At 46.9% G+C, this 16484-nt stretch overlaps 2 long non-coding RNA genes across 2 annotated transcripts in view; one reads left to right on the top strand and one right to left on the bottom strand.

The window, feature by feature from the left end:
• Positions 1-7400: 7400 nt before the first annotated feature.
• The window catches only part of LOC123601777, a 47586-nt gene continuing 38502 nt past the window's right edge, over positions 7401-16484 (bottom strand). The window contains exon 2 of the long non-coding RNA XR_006714253.1: positions 7401-7954. This is a non-coding gene — a long non-coding RNA (uncharacterized LOC123601777). The remainder of the gene's footprint in view (positions 7955-16484) is intronic.
• LOC123601776 lies at positions 10323-14674 on the top strand. The gene is made up of 3 exons (XR_006714252.1): positions 10323-10764; positions 10980-11049; positions 14067-14674. It is a non-coding gene; the product is annotated as an uncharacterized LOC123601776 (long non-coding RNA).

Consider the following 16484-nt stretch of genomic DNA (forward strand, 5'->3'; position numbering starts at 1 on the left):
ATCGTCAGTGTGTGAGAAACGAGGTGGCAGGACCCAGCCTCACAGTCTGTCCCGCCCAGGAAGACAGAGCAGATGACGCCGACTCAGTCTTTAGTGTCTTGTTTTGATTCCCCCTCTTACTCCGCACCCACCCTGCTCCCTGCTCAGACGGCAAGTGAGGCTTTCCCCCCATTTTTCTTATGGCATATCTAATTTTTAGAAAGTCACTTTTTATTTTAGGGGCACCTGGGCGGCTCAGTCGGTTGAGCGACTTCGGCTCAGGTCACGATCTCACCGTTCGTGAGTTCGAGCCTCGCATCGGGCTCTGTGCTGACAGCTCGGAGCCTGGAGCCTGCTTCCGATTCTGTGTCCCCCTCTCTCTCTACCCCTCCCCCTTCACGCTCGCTCTCTCTCTCTCTCAAAAATAAAATAAATAGAGACAGACCGTGAGGGGAGAGGGGTAGAGAAAGAGGGAGACACAGAATCCGAAGCAGGCTCCAGGCTCCGAGCTGTCAGCACAGAGCCCGATGCGAGGCTCGAACTCACGAACGGTGAGATCGTGACCTGAGCCGAAGTCAGGCGCTCAACCGACTGAGCGACCCAGGCTTCCCCTAATATATTTGTTGAGTGTCCACTATGAACCATTTTCTCTGCTCATCTCTAGGGATGCGAAGACGAGCAGGATGTGACCCTGACTCTCTAATGGCTCCCACTGCCGATAAATCCTCCTTGAGCATTGAACGAAAGCTCTGGGCCCCTGCCTGGCGTGCCAAGATGGCCACATCACAAGAGGAGGGCCCCAGAAAAAGGAGACACAGACTGCCGCGTCAGCTCCGGGCAGGTAGTGAGTGTTGCCCCCTTTGTTTCCTGGGGTACCCGCAGGACCCAGAGCAGAGTCTGGCCGGACTCAGGACCCACGTCATGAGTTCTCCCCGGGGGCTGGGAAAGGATGGAAAGACGAGGCGCTCCCTGGAGTGTTTGTCAGGCACAACAGGGTCACCTGCCTTTTGAGGAATAGACTCAACAGCTCTTACGGGGCCTCGGCAGGTCTTTGGTTAATTGTCTCTCTGTTTGAAAAGTGGGCTTGCTCGTTCCTTGGACGTGTTTCTATAAATAGATGATGCTGCAACCTGAACATCTGTGTCCCCAAAAGGGTTGTTTTTTTTTTTTAAGTTGTGAATGGTTCGTCACTGTCATCCCTCATTTCTGCCCCAATTTAAAACAATAAAGGGGCTGAGCCTCGCTCCTCTCTCACTCCCTCCGCCCCTCCTGCCCGCCCGCTCCTGCTGTGCACCCCTCCATCATCCTGCCCTCTGGGGACACACCGGTTTCCTGAAGGTCCCAGACCCACGCCGGGGTTGTTCTTCACTGTCACTGAGCCCCATGCTGTAGGAGCCCAGGCCCCACCTGAGGGAGCTAGAAGACCCCCTCCTGCAGGCACGGAGCCCCGCGCGAGCTGGGAGTGATGCCTCTCAACACCAAAGTCGCCTGGGTACCACCCTTCTTTTTATTTTAAAAAAATTTTTTTAACGTTTATTTATTAAAAAAATGTTTTTTTAAATATTTATTTTTGAGAGAGAGACAGAGCCCAAGCAGGGGAGGGGGAGAGAGAGACAGAAACACAGAAACGGAAGCAGGCTCCAGGCTCCGAGCTGCGCGCACAGAGCCCGACGCGGGGCTAGAACCAACGAACCGCAAGATCGTGACCTGAGCCGAAGTCAGACGCTTAACCGACTGAGCCACCCTATAGTAACTTCTTAATTAGGCTTAAAGTAGGCTTAATTAGGCTTAATTAAATTAGGCTTAATTTAGTTAGGCTTAATTGGGCTTAAAAAGACGAAAAGATGCAACGGAATTAGAGAACAAGCCTTTGGGGCGTGGCGATGGGGATCGAACGCACTCCCAAAGCAGAGGGAAGTCATTCTTGCGCCATCCGGGGTTTACAGCAAACGTTCCTCCTCACTCATCCGTTCGGTGCCATCCCCATTCATCCTGCTCCTCCTCCAGCGGCCCTCCCTCTGCACGCTGTTCTGCGGGCGGGATTCAAACCCGGGTCCCCCAGCACCTGCCCGGGCCCCCTGACCCGGCCGCACTCGGGGCTGCGCCCCATGAGGATGGCCTCGTGCGGTCACCATCACGGTCAAGGCACCTGCAGCAGGGAAAACATGGTGGACCCACCTCTAATCTTCCTCTAAGGGGAAAACGCCCACACGAAAACCGGAAAAGAGTCACCCTCGCTGCAAAACACTTATCAGGGCCATCTCAGCAGCTCCCCCCTCCCCAGGGTGGTGATCAGTGGGATCTAAGCATCTCCCGTCTGACAGGCTTCCTCGGGTGGGTGGAGGTGCCTCAAGGCAGTGCCTGAGAGGGCAAGACGAGACAGTTACCCAGGTAAGTCCCGCCCGCCCTTCCAGAAGCATCCAGAAATGGAGCGGTGGGCAGCACAGCAAACCCACCCTACAACCGGCCCCGACTTCATTTCTCTTGTCATCAGGAGACATGGCCAGTTTCCGAGTCAGGAGAGGAGGGACGCTCATGAGGACGCCCGTGAGGACGATCATCCCACCTTGGAAGTGAGGAAATCGATGCTCTGGGGGCCTCAGTCGACCACACTGGCAGAGCTGAGGCCCACCTGGGCTCCCAAGTCCAGAGCTTAGGCTTTGCCCCCTCACAGGCCTTGATCTTGCAGCCTGGAGCCTAACTTTGACCTATAGATGTGCTTTCCTGAGAGACCAGCTCGGTTTTTTAATGTTTTTGAAACGAACTGCCAACATTTGGAAATCAGATTTCCCATTGAATTCCAGATTTCCGGTTTCTTTAGAAAATTTGGAAATGCTGGCAACCCCAGACCTGGAATTTCAACAATCGGCTACAGTCAGCTGAGACTAGAGCCAGAGAGGTGCCCCTTTGAGATGGGACAAGGCTGCCTGTCACCCAGACTAGGACCCTGTTGGCACTGGGTTCGTCACCCCTCCCCCACCCCACTGGCCTTCCACAAAAGCCAGCAGGGCCACCTTTGACCCATGGGGGAGCAGGGCATGCTGGCACCTTGGCTGGGGAAGCCGGGGGAGTCAGAGGGAGATCCTGAACGCCCAGCCCTCCCTTCCTTCTGTGGGAGACCCCAGTGCACAGCCCGCTGGAGTGGGTGGGGCCTGCACAGCATGGCCTGCCTCACTCAGTGTGGCCTGCCCCTGGTCTGCCTGTAACCTCGCCCTCCCTGCAAGCCCAGCATGAAACAAGAGCTCTCCATAGACAGAGACAGAGGGCGTGAAAAGCGCCCACTCTGTCCTGCATGTGCCCGGCCTTCCTGAGGCCTCTACAGGAAGTCGGTGGGCTGGGAACGAACCAGGAGTGGCCTCTAGGGGATGTTGGTGGATGCTCGTCACTGGACAGATCGATTTGTTCAAACCTTTGTTCACCACAAACACTGCAAATGGACGATGCTGGAAAGAACCCCTTCACCAAAATGGCGGCCACCAACCCATGGTGGGGTAGCACCCCACCTCTTTGGGTTAAGAAGCTGCCTCTTCCGGGGTCACTGTCAAAGGTGAGTACTCCTGGGAGGTATTGGCCATTAATACCTGAGTGTGCATTGCTTTCCCAAGCTTGCCAAGTTTTTAGAGATGGTAGAGAACTCAAACACGACTTTGTCCAAATGGCACGTTTTTTTTCAGATGAGAGGCCCGAGTCTCAGAGCCCTGGAGTGGTTTGTCCACGGTTGGGAGCAGAGCCGGAACCACTTCCCCGATTTCCTTCGTCTGTGGTAGGCAAACACCTTCTGCAAATGGCCACATAGTAAATATTCCAGGCTTTGCGGGCCATATGGTCTGTGTCACAACTACTCAACTCTTCCTTCGTGCTGGGAAAGCAGCCAGAGACGAGACGTAGATGAATGAGATTAACTGCGTTCCAATCGAAGTCTATTTATGGGCCCTGAAATTTGAATTTCATACCATTTTTATGTGTCACAAACTATTCTTCTTTTTACTTCTTTTCCATCACATAAAAACGCAGGAGCCCTTCTTAATTTGCAGGCCATGCAAAACCAAGCCCCGGGCCCCGACCGCCCAAGGGCGAGAGTTTGCTTACTCTCCGGTCTCGTGAAAGGTTTCGAGAGAACTGCATCAGACATCCTGGGACCTTTTTTGCTTGTTTTCTAAAACGTTGCATCAAGAGTCTGATGAGGCAGGATGTGATTCATATTTCATATTCAATGTCACATTTTAAATACTGACATGTTAAAAAAAAAAAAAAAACAGTTACCATTCTCCTTTTCAACGAACCTAGTGGAATAGAATGCTGACACCCACCATGCTCCTTTTCTCTTTCCAAATATTTTTATTTTGGTAAAATACACACAAGGCAAGTTTTACCATCTTCTCCATATTTAAGTGCACAGTTCAGTGTATTAAATACATTCAGAACGTGGCACGGCCGTCCCCACCCGCCATGCCCATAGCCTGTGTCATCTTGGAAAACCGAAACTCTGTCCCCCTGAATCACTGGCTCCCCTCGCCCTCTCCAGCCCCAGGCAGCCTCCATTCTACTCTCTGTCTTTATGATTTTGACCACTTCCAGTCCCTCACGGGAGTGGAACATGCAGTAGGATTTGTTTTTTTGCCACTGGCTCATTTCACTTCGCATAATGTCCTCAAGGTCCATCCGGGTCATAGCAGGTGTCAGAAATTCCTTCCTTTGGGGCCACCTGGGTGGCTCAGTTGGTTGAACGTCTGACTTCGGCTCAGGTCACCATCTCACAGTTCGTGGGTTCGAGCCCCGTGTTGGGGCTCTGTGCTGACAGCTCAGAGCCTGGAACCTACTTCAGAGTCTGTGTCTCCCTCTCTTTTGACCCGACCTCCTCACCTGTCTCTCTCTCTCTCTCTCTCTCTCTCTCTCAAAAATAAATAAACATTAAACATTTTTTTTTTTTTAAAGAAAGAAAGAAAAATTCCTTCCTTTGTACTCAGCCTTTTGGGCCAAAATAATATTGTAAGTATAGGCCACATTTTGCTTATCCATTCACATCTGTCAAAGGGTTGCTTTTACACTTTAGCTGTTGTGAACGGTGATGCCAAGAACATGGGTGTTGGAGTACGGCAGAATATACCACCCTAAAATACACCACTTTGGCATAAGGATTATTTTGAGTTAAAGCCACTTGGAAAACAGCGAATGCAAGAAAAACACTCTGGCCTTCTTTCCTTTTCTTGAAAGCAGGAGATGAAATCTCCATGTGAAAGACGTCTTCCTTATAAGACCAGAAGGAAAGTAACTTTCTTATCATCGAGGACCAGAAGTTGAGATGGAGAAAATTCTGTCTGAACAGAATCTGTTAAAATAATTCTCATCTCCCTTTAGCCTCTCGTCTGGTTTAGTTTCTTTCCCACAATTGCCGCTCTTTGTTTAACCTGTTACAAAAGCACGCAGGCTTTTATCCTGTCTTTGGGTCTTCATTCATCACAAGGCCTCCAGTGCTTTTCTCCTGCTAATTAATCCATTTTAAGTCAGTTTCTCAAGCCCCGCCAGAAACCTAACAGAGTTGGAGGTGAAACTTTGCCTCCCCCGGGGCCCCCTGGCTGGCTCAGTCCACAGAATGTGTGACTTTTGATCTTGGGGTTGTAGGTTCCAGCCCCACGTTGGGTGCACAGATTAATAAAAAATAAAATCCTAAAAACACATTCGCCTCCCCCCAGTGTACAGCCATCATCTATTTAAAAACTACAGTTGATGGGGCGCCTGGATGGCTCAGTGGGTTAAGCGTCCGACTTTGGCTCAGGTCATGATCTCACAGTCCATAAGTTCGAGCCCCACATCGGGCTCTGTGCAGACAGCTCAGAGCCTGGAGCCTGCTTCAGATTCTGTGTCTCCCTCTCTCTCTCACCCTCCCCCATTCATGCTCTGTGTCTCTCTGTCTCAAAAATAAATTTGAAAACATTAAGAAAAATAAAAATGAAAAAATAAAAACTACAGTTGACTCTTGAACAATGCGGGGGGCTAGGGGGGCCAAGCCCCCTCCCCACATAGTCAAAAATCCGCATATAACCTTGGACTCCCCCCAAATTTAACTAGTAATAGCTACCGTTGACCAGAAGCTTTGCCAGTAACAGAAATAGCCGATCAACACATATTTTGCATGGTATATGCATTACATACTGTATTCTTATAATAAGGCAAGCTAGAAAACAGAAAATATTACTAAGAAAATCGTAAGAAAGGGAAAATACATCGATAGTACTATTCATATAGCGATAGAAAAAAAATCCGCATATTCGTGGACCCACACTCAGGTCAAACCCGTGTCGTGCCTGAAAGGAGCAATCCAAATGACAGCCCTACCTTAGTTTAAAGCTAGGTTCTCTTTTCTGCTTATTATGGATTTTTGATAAAAAATACAATTGCTGAGAAGTCTGTTTTGCTTGCTGTTTGCTATGAGCATTGTGAGACCTTTCCTGGATGTAACCCGCTGTGTAGTAGAATGGGTTGTAAACCTTCCTAAATGAATATAGTCTGATATGTAATAAAATGAGTAATCGTAGTAATTGTACACAAACTAACTGGCGTCCTTCGCTTCTGTAATCTTGCTTGCTTAACACATTCCTCCCCTTCCCCCTTCCCTCTCCCGCCGAAGGACACAGAGCCTTCCCGCCGAAGGACAGATAAAGGATGCCCAGTCAGAAAACAACAAATGTCCTTGATTTGAAACCTCACCTATGCTGTTTATCCCTGTCTATAAAAACGCTATACCAACCCTGATCGAGGCCTCTTTGCGTCACCGGCAACGAGTGCGCAGAGGTCCAGGTTCGAATCTGTAATAAACGACCCTTGCCGCTTGGCTTTGACTCACGACTCTGGTGGTCTTTTGTGGGAGGTTTTAGAACATCGGGCATTACAGTGCCAGCATCAGTTGTATGCGAGTAAAGCCTCATAATAATCCTCCGACCATGTTTTAAAACAACGATATAGGGGCGCCTGGGTGGCTCAGTCGGTTAAGCGGCCGACTTCGGCTCAGGTCATGATCTCGCGGTCCGTGAGTTCGAGCCCCGCGTCGGGCTCTGTGCTGACGGCTCAGAGCCTGGAGCCTGTTTCAGATTCTGTGTCTCCCTCTCTCTCTGACCCTCCCCCACCCATGTTCTGTCTCTCTCTGTCTCAAAAATAAATAAACGTTAAAAAAAAAAAACGAGGGGCGCCTGGGTGGCGCAGTCGGTTAAGCGTCCGACTTCAGCCAGGTCACGATCTCGCAGTCCGTGAGTTCGAGCCCCGCGTCGGGCTCTGGGCTGATGGCTCAGAGCCTGGAGCCTGTTTCCGATTCTGTGTCTCCCTCTCTCTCTGCCCCTCCCCCGTTCATGCTCTGTCTCTCTCTGTCCCAAAAATAAATAAACATTGAAAAAAAAAATTAAAAAAAAAAAAACGATATACATAAATTAAAACATTAAAACTTTACCACTTCCGCGGTCATGAGGCTCTGATCAAATGTCCCCCCCTCCACCAGGTGGTCATTACAATTATTCTTAGCACACAAATCACAGTAATGTGGGTATTACAATTTTGATAAATGATGATTAGCCACAAAAGGCTAAATGTTATTAGAAAGGCATCTCTCTCGTAATGAGGTGTTTAGATATTTTCTCCTCCTCATTGAGTCGATGCACCCACGGATGGATGTTGTTTATTGCTAAAACCAGACAGACACCAGCATCCCGTTTTTCATTTTTACAGGATGTGCACGCTGGCTGGATGACACTGGAAGGGATTTTTTTTTTTTTTTTTTCTAGTGAGGCCCGTCCATTTTTTCAACTGTGTCCAGCTTAGATGCCAAACATCACAAAGTAATCCAGCGTCAAATTCGTTTTTAATTTTTCGGATTCTGTTGAGGATAAAAACACGAGAACCCAACCTTCTTGCGAAATGATTTATTCTCTCGGGGTCACTTCATTCCTTGTGCTGTTTGCTCTGGCCGACACCCGAGGATGGCTTCCTTTCCACGGAGCATTTATTGGAGGAAAAAAAAAAAAAGCTTAGAATCGTAAACATTTCTCTGTCCCTCCGAGATGTACCCACATCTCCCACCACCCAGGGCTGTCTTTCTCAAGGACCCGAGGACCATCCCTTTGAATGTAATGGTCAGGAAGGACGGGGCCTCTGCCTCCCTGCCTCAGAGTAGAATCCGGGCTTTGATAAAAGCCAGTTAGCAGACTCCGGCTGACCTGATCAGTTGACATTCACCAACCCCCCTACCTGCTCTTGGGAATCTGTCGCTCCCCTGACTCCGGCCCCCTCTCACTGCACCCTCACCCTCTCTCCGGACTCCGCAGTCACGCTGTGTGACTGGCACCTGAGCTCGGTTGATGCTCTGGACTGCCCTCGTTAATGCAGCAGTTAGCATCTCCCTTCCCCCCAGCAAAACTACTGATGCTCTTTGCCAAGGGATCTGAGGCCACATGGGGCCTGAGAACCCTTCCCAGGAGTGCTCAACACCCTCGCGGACACTGGACCCCCATCAGCCCGTCCGGCCAAGTTAAAACAACGGGCTTCGAACCCCCCAACCTCCCACCCTAGGGCAGACTCCCTAGAGAACATGCTGCTGTCCTTCTAAGCTGAGGAAAGTGCGTCCCGTCTGGAGGGGGCAGACAGGACCCTCACACTTGGGGCCTGGAAAGAAACCCGAAAGATGCTTCCAGGTCGTCTGGTGCCAAGATCGCATTGTCCAGCAAAAGTGGAAGCTGGGGGGACCAGGTGACTTTCCTGGGGCTGCAGAGCTAGTCACAGGCCATCACTCTCTTCCCTTTCAAACAAGCCTGGCGGTGGCAAACGGTGCTGCGTGGCCTGGCACGTGACATGTGCCAAATTAATGCTTGCCTAACTGACAGAGGGCGGCTCCGGGCGCCTCACACGCCTCCGTTAACCTCGGCCCATTCTGCAGCCAGCGGCGGGAGGCCTCCGAGACTGTGCTGGGCGTGGAAAGCCCACACCGAGCTGTATATGGTAAAAATGTAAGTTGACACTTCCCTTCTTTTGAAATGTGGCAGTGTCTCTCCCCTGTGGGGATATAAAGCCGTCCTCTCACCGCAGGTTCTGGAAGCCCTGAGGCTCAGTACACATCCCAGGGCCCGGCAGGGCTGAGGGAAATTCAGGGAACATTTAGGGATGATCCTGCCGGCAGGAGCACAGGCTGCTTGGCCCTGAGGAACCCCGGTTGTACAGCTTCTAGCCTTGTGGCCCTCCTTCGGGGCCTCTGGAGTGACAGGCATAATCTGGGCACAGTGAGGGGTCAGGGGCCAGGGTTCCCTGGAGGGGGAACAGTGGCAGAAGCTTCCAAGCTAAAGAAAGTTGATTGGAGAGACCTACTCACTCTGTTTAAAGCTCAAGAAAAAGAAAGAAGAAAGAAAGAAAGAAAGAAAGAAAGCAAGCAAGCAAGCGGGAAGGGAAATATGAAAAGCAAACAACCTTTAGGCACATCAGAGATAATGCCTTGGCGGGGAGGGGCCCCGGCTTCTGGGAAAGGGCCTAGAAATTTCTGTGCACAGAGCCCCATACAGTGGGGGTGGGTGCCAGTTCTGGTGAAAACAGAAAACACCCTCAACACTATCACGAGGAGATGGCTTACTCAGTTACGGCACACCCCACCGTGGAATGTTCTCTGAAGAACAACGTGCAGCTGGATTTACTGGTTTAGAGAGGAGACCTCAGCATATTTTTGAGGGAAAAAAATAAATTTACAAACAGCGTTCTCAGTGAGATCCCATTTATGTAAAGTAGTGTCACACACACACACACACACACACGGGTGTCTGAGAGTTCCTGAAAAATCAGAAAACAGAACCAGGGTCGGCCTCATGTGCAGGACCTGTGCAGGGTCCCACACCCAGAGGGGCGCTAGGCATGCTTTACTGGTCTGCTGCCCCCTTCTTAATTATGTAGCTGGCTCTGCATAGAATAAACTCACTTTTTAAACAATCAACCTTGCGGGGGTATAATTTACATACCACAGAATGCATGCATTTGAAGCGGACAGGTGAACAAATGTTCACAAACGTATTCACGTAACCACGACCACAGGCAAGACAGAGAACATCTCCATCACCCCCAGAAAGTTGCCTCCTGGGGCACTTGTCGGGATGAGCACTGGGTGTTGTATGTTACCGATGAATGCCTGGATTCTACTTCTGAAAGCAAGACTGCACTGTATGTTAACTAATTTGAGAATAAATAAAATAAATAATAAAGAAGGAAAGAAGAAGGAAAGAAAGAAAGAAAGAAAGAAAGAAAGAGGGAGGGAGGGAAGGAAGGAGAAAGAAAGAAAGAAAGAAAGAAAGAGAAAAAGAAAGAAAGAAAGAGAAAAAGAAAGGAAGAAAGAAAGAAAGAAAGAAAGAAAGAAAGAAAGAAAGAAACATCCCTCCTGCCCTGCCTGGTCACGCCCTCCATCCCAGACCCAGGCAACCACCCAGAGGCTTTCTTTCCCTCTGGCTGACTTTGTCATTTCCAGACTCCTATAAAAATAGAATTGTACAATATGCACTCCCGCGTCTGCTTTTCTCCCTCAATGCCATGTTCTGAGGTCCATCCTGCCATAGTGTTATCGCTGTCTGTCCTTTTTATTGTTACAATGACGTGTGGATATATACCAGTTCTGTCCCTCTACCTGTTGATGGGCACGTGGGCAGTTTCCAGCTTGGAGCCGTGATGAGCGGTGCTGCTGGGAACATTCATGGGCAAGCCGTGTCTGGACATAGCTTTCATTTCTCTCGTGTAAACACCCAGAAGCGGAATTATTGTGCTGTCTGTCACGTGAGTGTTTAACTGTATGCAACACCATCAAACTGTCTTCCAAAGTGTGTATTTCCATGTGTATAGTTCCACCAGCGAAAGTCGTTTGTAAACAGCATGTCAAATTTTCAAATACTCTGCTAGATGTCCTCAGGTGCTACAGAGGGTCCAGAAAGTCTCGAAAGCGATTATTTATTGCACTTTTTTTTCACACTGATTGGACACATTGTTTCAAGTTTACAGGCATTTCAGGAGAAAAAGCATCTAGAGGTTGAAGATTGGAAATGTAACTAACAATGTTTTAAAGTAAGTTTATACTGTTTCCTGGGATTGTGAACATCCTGAGCATGCAAAAATCACTAGGGGCCGGCGGGCGGGGGGGGGGGGGGGGGGGTCACCTAGACGTTCTAGACATTCTATAATACCAGCTGTGGTTCACTTCCTGGCCATGAAAGCTACACTCATTTTATAGAAAATTCAGAAAATATAAAAAAGAACAAAAATATAGCCCAAAATCCTCATCATCGACATGCCAGAATTACTTCCTGCGTGTTTTGCTAGACGGCTGTGTGGGCGTTCGATGATGCTAACTGTGCTTTGTTAACTTCCTAAAACAGCTCCTTATTTACAAAAGCATTACCTCCTGCTAGCAAAAATTCAAAAACAAAATACTGGTTGTAAAAGAGAGAGAAGAGGTCTCCCCCAAAGCCAACAACCGGCTGTGCATCTTGCCCACATGTATCACTTCTGTCCAGCCCTTTGCATACACACACGTATAGGAACACTGCGTGCTTTTAAAGACGTATAATTTAAAAATTCATAGGATTTTGGGGCGCCTGGGTGGCGCAGTCGGTTAAGCGTCCGACTTCAGCCAGGTCACGATCTCGCGGTCCGTGAGTTCGAGCCCCGCGTCGGGCTCTGGGCTGATGGCTCAGAGCCTGGAGCCTGTTTCCGATTCTGTGTCTCCCTCTCTCTCTGCCCCTCCCCCGTTCATACTCTGTCTCTCTCTGTCCCAAAAATAAATAAATGTTGAAAAAAAAATTAAAAAAAATAAAAATAAAAATAAAAATTCATAGGATTTTTACATCCTAATGTTTTCTTCACCTAGTAATATGTCATTAAAATTCCTTAGAAAACAAAGTTTTTAATGTCTACTTAAAGTCCACATACAGATGCACCTTAATTTATTCAACTATTATTCAAATGTTGAGCACTTTGGATGAGACCCTTGCTGTGTGTGTGTGTGTGTGTTGTGTGTGTGTGTGTGTGTGTGTGTGTGTGTGTGTGTGTGACAGAGAGAGAGAGAGAGAGAGAGAAAGAGAGAGAGAATGCCATAATAATCATCCTTTTCAGTAAATCTTGCCTGCATCTCTGATTTATTCATCTTGCTTAAGATAAAGTCTCAGAGTTAGAATTTCTAGAATTTCACATATTTTTTAATAATTAAAAAAACCCTATCATCTCTAAAATGTTTTCACCAGTCTCCTCTTCAACAGATCACAACTCAATTGAATTGTTCTAAAACATGTAAACTATTTTTAGAGTGCAAAGTTATGCCTCCTTGTTGACTTAACTTGCAGGTTCACGATGCTCAGGCTGGGTGTTTAAAATCTGCTGATCGTCCGTTACTATCTTTTCCTTTGCAAATCGCTTTTTTGTTCACTTACTTTTCCGTTAAAGTCTCACCTTTTTCTTATGGAACTATGAAAGTATTTCATGTATTTGTGAATCTCCAGCATTTATAACAATGCCTCAACCATCATAAGCACTCAGTAAATGTGAAGCAAATGAATAAATCCCAGGGATATTAGTCTTTTTTCCTACATGTTGCAAATATGTGCTCTCAGTTATCAGCTTAAATTTTTGCTCACGATGCTTTTTGGTTGGGCTTTTTGTTTATATTACCTCTCTTATTTTGAAATAGATTGACTCGTTAGCTATTGCCCAAGTAGAGTCCCTGTGGGCCCTTCAAGCTCTCCCCAGTAATAGTCTCTTAGATAACCAGGATACGTTGTCAACAGTGGGAAAATATCGGTGCAATATCATTAACTTCAATACAGTGTATGACTACTTTTTATTATCATTGTACAATGTCTGACACATAATTAGCTCCACATCGACATTTTAAAATATTGATCGGATGAGAATATGGAGGAATCCTATTTTAATCTAAATGTCTTCGTCTGTGAAAGTCCAAGACTGTTGGACAAAATGCCTCCACTGGTATTTTTCTTTTTTTGATTCCCGTCACCCGTTTCGCCCACCCCCACCCTCACCCCACCCCACCCCACCCCCTCCTCTGGCAACTGTTCTCTGTGTTTATGATCTTGGGGGGGGGTTCTCTTTTTTTTAGATTCCACCTATAAGTGAGATCATACAGTATTTGTCTTTTTCTGCCTGACTCATGTCACTTAGCATAGTGCCCTTAAGGTCCATCCATGTGGTCACAAATGGCCAGATTTCATTCTTTCTTATGGCTGAATAATATTCCATTAGATATATATTCCATTAGATATATAGATATAGATATAGATATATTCAGTATATAATGTATATATATTGAGTACATATATATTCAGTGTATATATATATTCAGTATATATATATATTCAGTATATATATATATATAATTCAGTATATATATATATATATATATATATATATATATACACCATCATTTCTTTATGTTTTCATCCATTGATGACACTTAGATTTTTTCCACATCCTGGCTGTTATAAATAATTCTGCAATACACATACATGGTGGTGCAGGTGCCTTATGACACATAGTGTTTTCATTTTCTTTGGATGTATACCCTACAGCGGGATTTCTGGATCATGGGGTATTTCTATTGTTAATTCTTTGAAGAACCTCCATAGCAGCAGTTTGCCTTCCCATTACATGTTGCAAATACGTGCTTAGTTATCAGATGGCTTACATTTTTGTCCACAATGCGTATTTATTTACAGAACTTTAAAATCTATTTCTATTTTCCCTTTGTGTGTTTTCTTTTTCATTATTGGGTGTTTAGCAAGTCTTTCCTTTGTCCTTAAATCAGATAAACATTGCCCTGTATCACCTTCTTCTTCTCTTTTTGTGGAATACTAAAAGCTTAAGAATTAGAAAGGCGAGCTTTCTTTCACCACTCTCATTCTTGAAAAATGTCCCTGGTAACTCTCATCAGTTTATCCTTTACGTGAACTTGAAAACGAGTTAAGTCCACCCTCCCTCCCATCACACACACATCAGTATTGTTTGGGTTTGGGGAGAATTGCCTTGAGCCTGTAAGTTATGACCCTCGGTCTTTCCATCCAATATTTCAGGATGCCTTTGTGACAACCCTCCCTTCATGTCCTTTGATGTTTGTTGGATCAAACTGGAAGGGATGCAGGAGGTCGTGAAGCCAACTGTAGGTGACGCCCACAGCACCCAGGAGCTCTGCCCTGGCCTCCCGATTTTCAGCCTGTGCAAAGATGACTAATTTAGCAAATATTTTTCAAAGACGGCTCGCAAGTTGGAATGTAAATTGATAGGCGGCTTTTTAAAGCAATTGGGAAATACTTGCCGAGAGTAGAAATGCCCGTGCTTCTGCGCAGGAGACCCACGTGTAGGAGCCGCTAAGAACACCGTGTGGATGAACGTATATGCACAAGCATGTCCTTTAGCATCTGTATCGCAAGAAAAAACTAGAACCAGGTGCCCGCCTTCTAGGAGAACCATTCAGTCAACTCCGGTATGCAGATCAGATAGAATTTGAGGCCGCTTTCAGAAGTGATTCTTTTTATAAATTCCAGCAAATGATGGACAGCAAACAAGGATTACCCATGATACTCTGGGTGGTAGGGCTGGCTGGGATTCTTGTTTCTTTCTATTTAAAAAAAACAAAGTTTTGGGGGCGCCTGGGTGGCTCAGTTGGTTAAGCATCGAACTTCGGCTCTGGTTATGATCTCACGGTTCGTGAGTTCGAGCCCTGCATCGGGCTCTGTGTTGACAGCTCCGAGCCTGGAGCCTGCTTCGGATTCTGTGTCTCCTTCTCTCTCTGCTCCTCCCTGGCTCACGCTCTGTCTCTCTCTCTCTCTCTCTCTCTCTCAAAAATAAAATAAAAACATTTAAAAAAGCCAAAAAACAGTTTTCCAGGGCACCTGGGTGGTTCAGTCAGTTAAGCATCCAACTTGATTTCGACTCAGGTCATGATTTCACAGATCGTGGGTTCAAGCCCCATGTCTGGCTTTGCTCTGACAGTGCAGAGCCTGCTTGGATCCCTCTGTCTCCCTCTCTCTCTCCCTAGCCTGGCTTATACTCTCTTCCTCACTCCCTTAAAATAAATAAATAAACTTAAAAAAAAAATAGTTTTCCACGATGTATTTCTTTCATGATTTTTAAAACCTTTTATTTTTTTTTTGAAGTTTATTCATTTTTGAGAGAGAGAGAGAGGGAGAGACAGAGTGTGAGCAGGGGAGGGGCAGAGAGAGGGAAACACGAATCTGAAGCAGGCTCCAGGCTCCGAGCTGTCAGCACAGAGCCCAACGAGGGGCTTGAACTCATGAACCGTGAGATCGTGACCTGAGCCAAAGTTGGACACTTAACCAACTGAGCCACCCAGGCATCCCTCAAGCCTATTTTAAATGAGCCATTAACGGTTTTCAAAATTAATACACTTCTATCATAACAAATCTATACATGGGGTATCTGGGTGGCTCAGTTGGTTAAGCATCCTAATTCGGCTCAGGTCATGATCTCACAGTTTGTGAGTTGGAGCCCCATGTCGGGCTCTGTGCTGACGGCTCAGAGCCTGGAGCCTGCTTTGGATTCTGTGTCTCCCTCTCTCTCTGCTCCTCTCCTCGCGCTCTGTCTCTCTCTCAAAAAATAAATAAACATTTAAAAAAATCTATACTCATTGAAAGGAAAAAGGCTAAATGCTGCACAAAACTTATAGAAGAAAATGAAAATAATCTAGAATCTTACCGCGGGGAGAGACTCACTTCTAACATTTTGTTGTACAATAACAGAGACATACAGACAGATGGATAGATAAATAAATAGATAGACAAATAGATAGACAGGGGTGTCTGGGTGGCTCAGCAGGGGAGCCTGCTTCGGATTCTGTGTCTCCCTCTCTGTCTGCCCCTCCCCCGCTCACATTCTGTCTCTCTCAAGAATAAGAAACATTAAAATTTTTTTTAAATAGATAGATATTACACACACACACACACACACACACACATACTGTTTTGCAAACTGCTTCTTCCATTCATCAATACATCATGGACATCCTTCCACATCCATAAACGTCAATCTACTTCATTCTTTTTTTAATGGTCTGCATTAAACTGTTCCCACCCAGGCATCTTGTTGGTGAACATGCCATTATTTATCTCACTAATGCCCCTACTGATGCACATGCAGGTTGTTGGCAACGTTTCCCTTAGCAATTAGCGTATCAGTAAGTGAGCTGGACCGGGAGTCAGCCTCCGGGCTAGTTTGTCACATCTACTGCGAATTCACTATCCCCCATCATGTCCTCAGTCTCCTCCTTGGCAACCCGAGGATGTGGAGGACATCAGATGAGTTCTGAGACGCCTCAGCTGCAGCCGTCTGATTTCTTGGGATGGCAGCTGATTTTTCAAGAACACACAGTGCTCAGTGTAATCTCGAATAAATGGCACAACTCAAAATAGGGTTCCTCTCTCAGATGATACTGTGAAGGGCCCCAGATCCCTGCCAGGCTCACTTCCTGATCC

This window comes from Leopardus geoffroyi, chromosome D1 (genome assembly GCF_018350155.1).
Source record: "Leopardus geoffroyi isolate Oge1 chromosome D1, O.geoffroyi_Oge1_pat1.0, whole genome shotgun sequence".
Lineage (NCBI taxonomy): Eukaryota > Metazoa > Chordata > Mammalia > Carnivora > Felidae > Leopardus > Leopardus geoffroyi.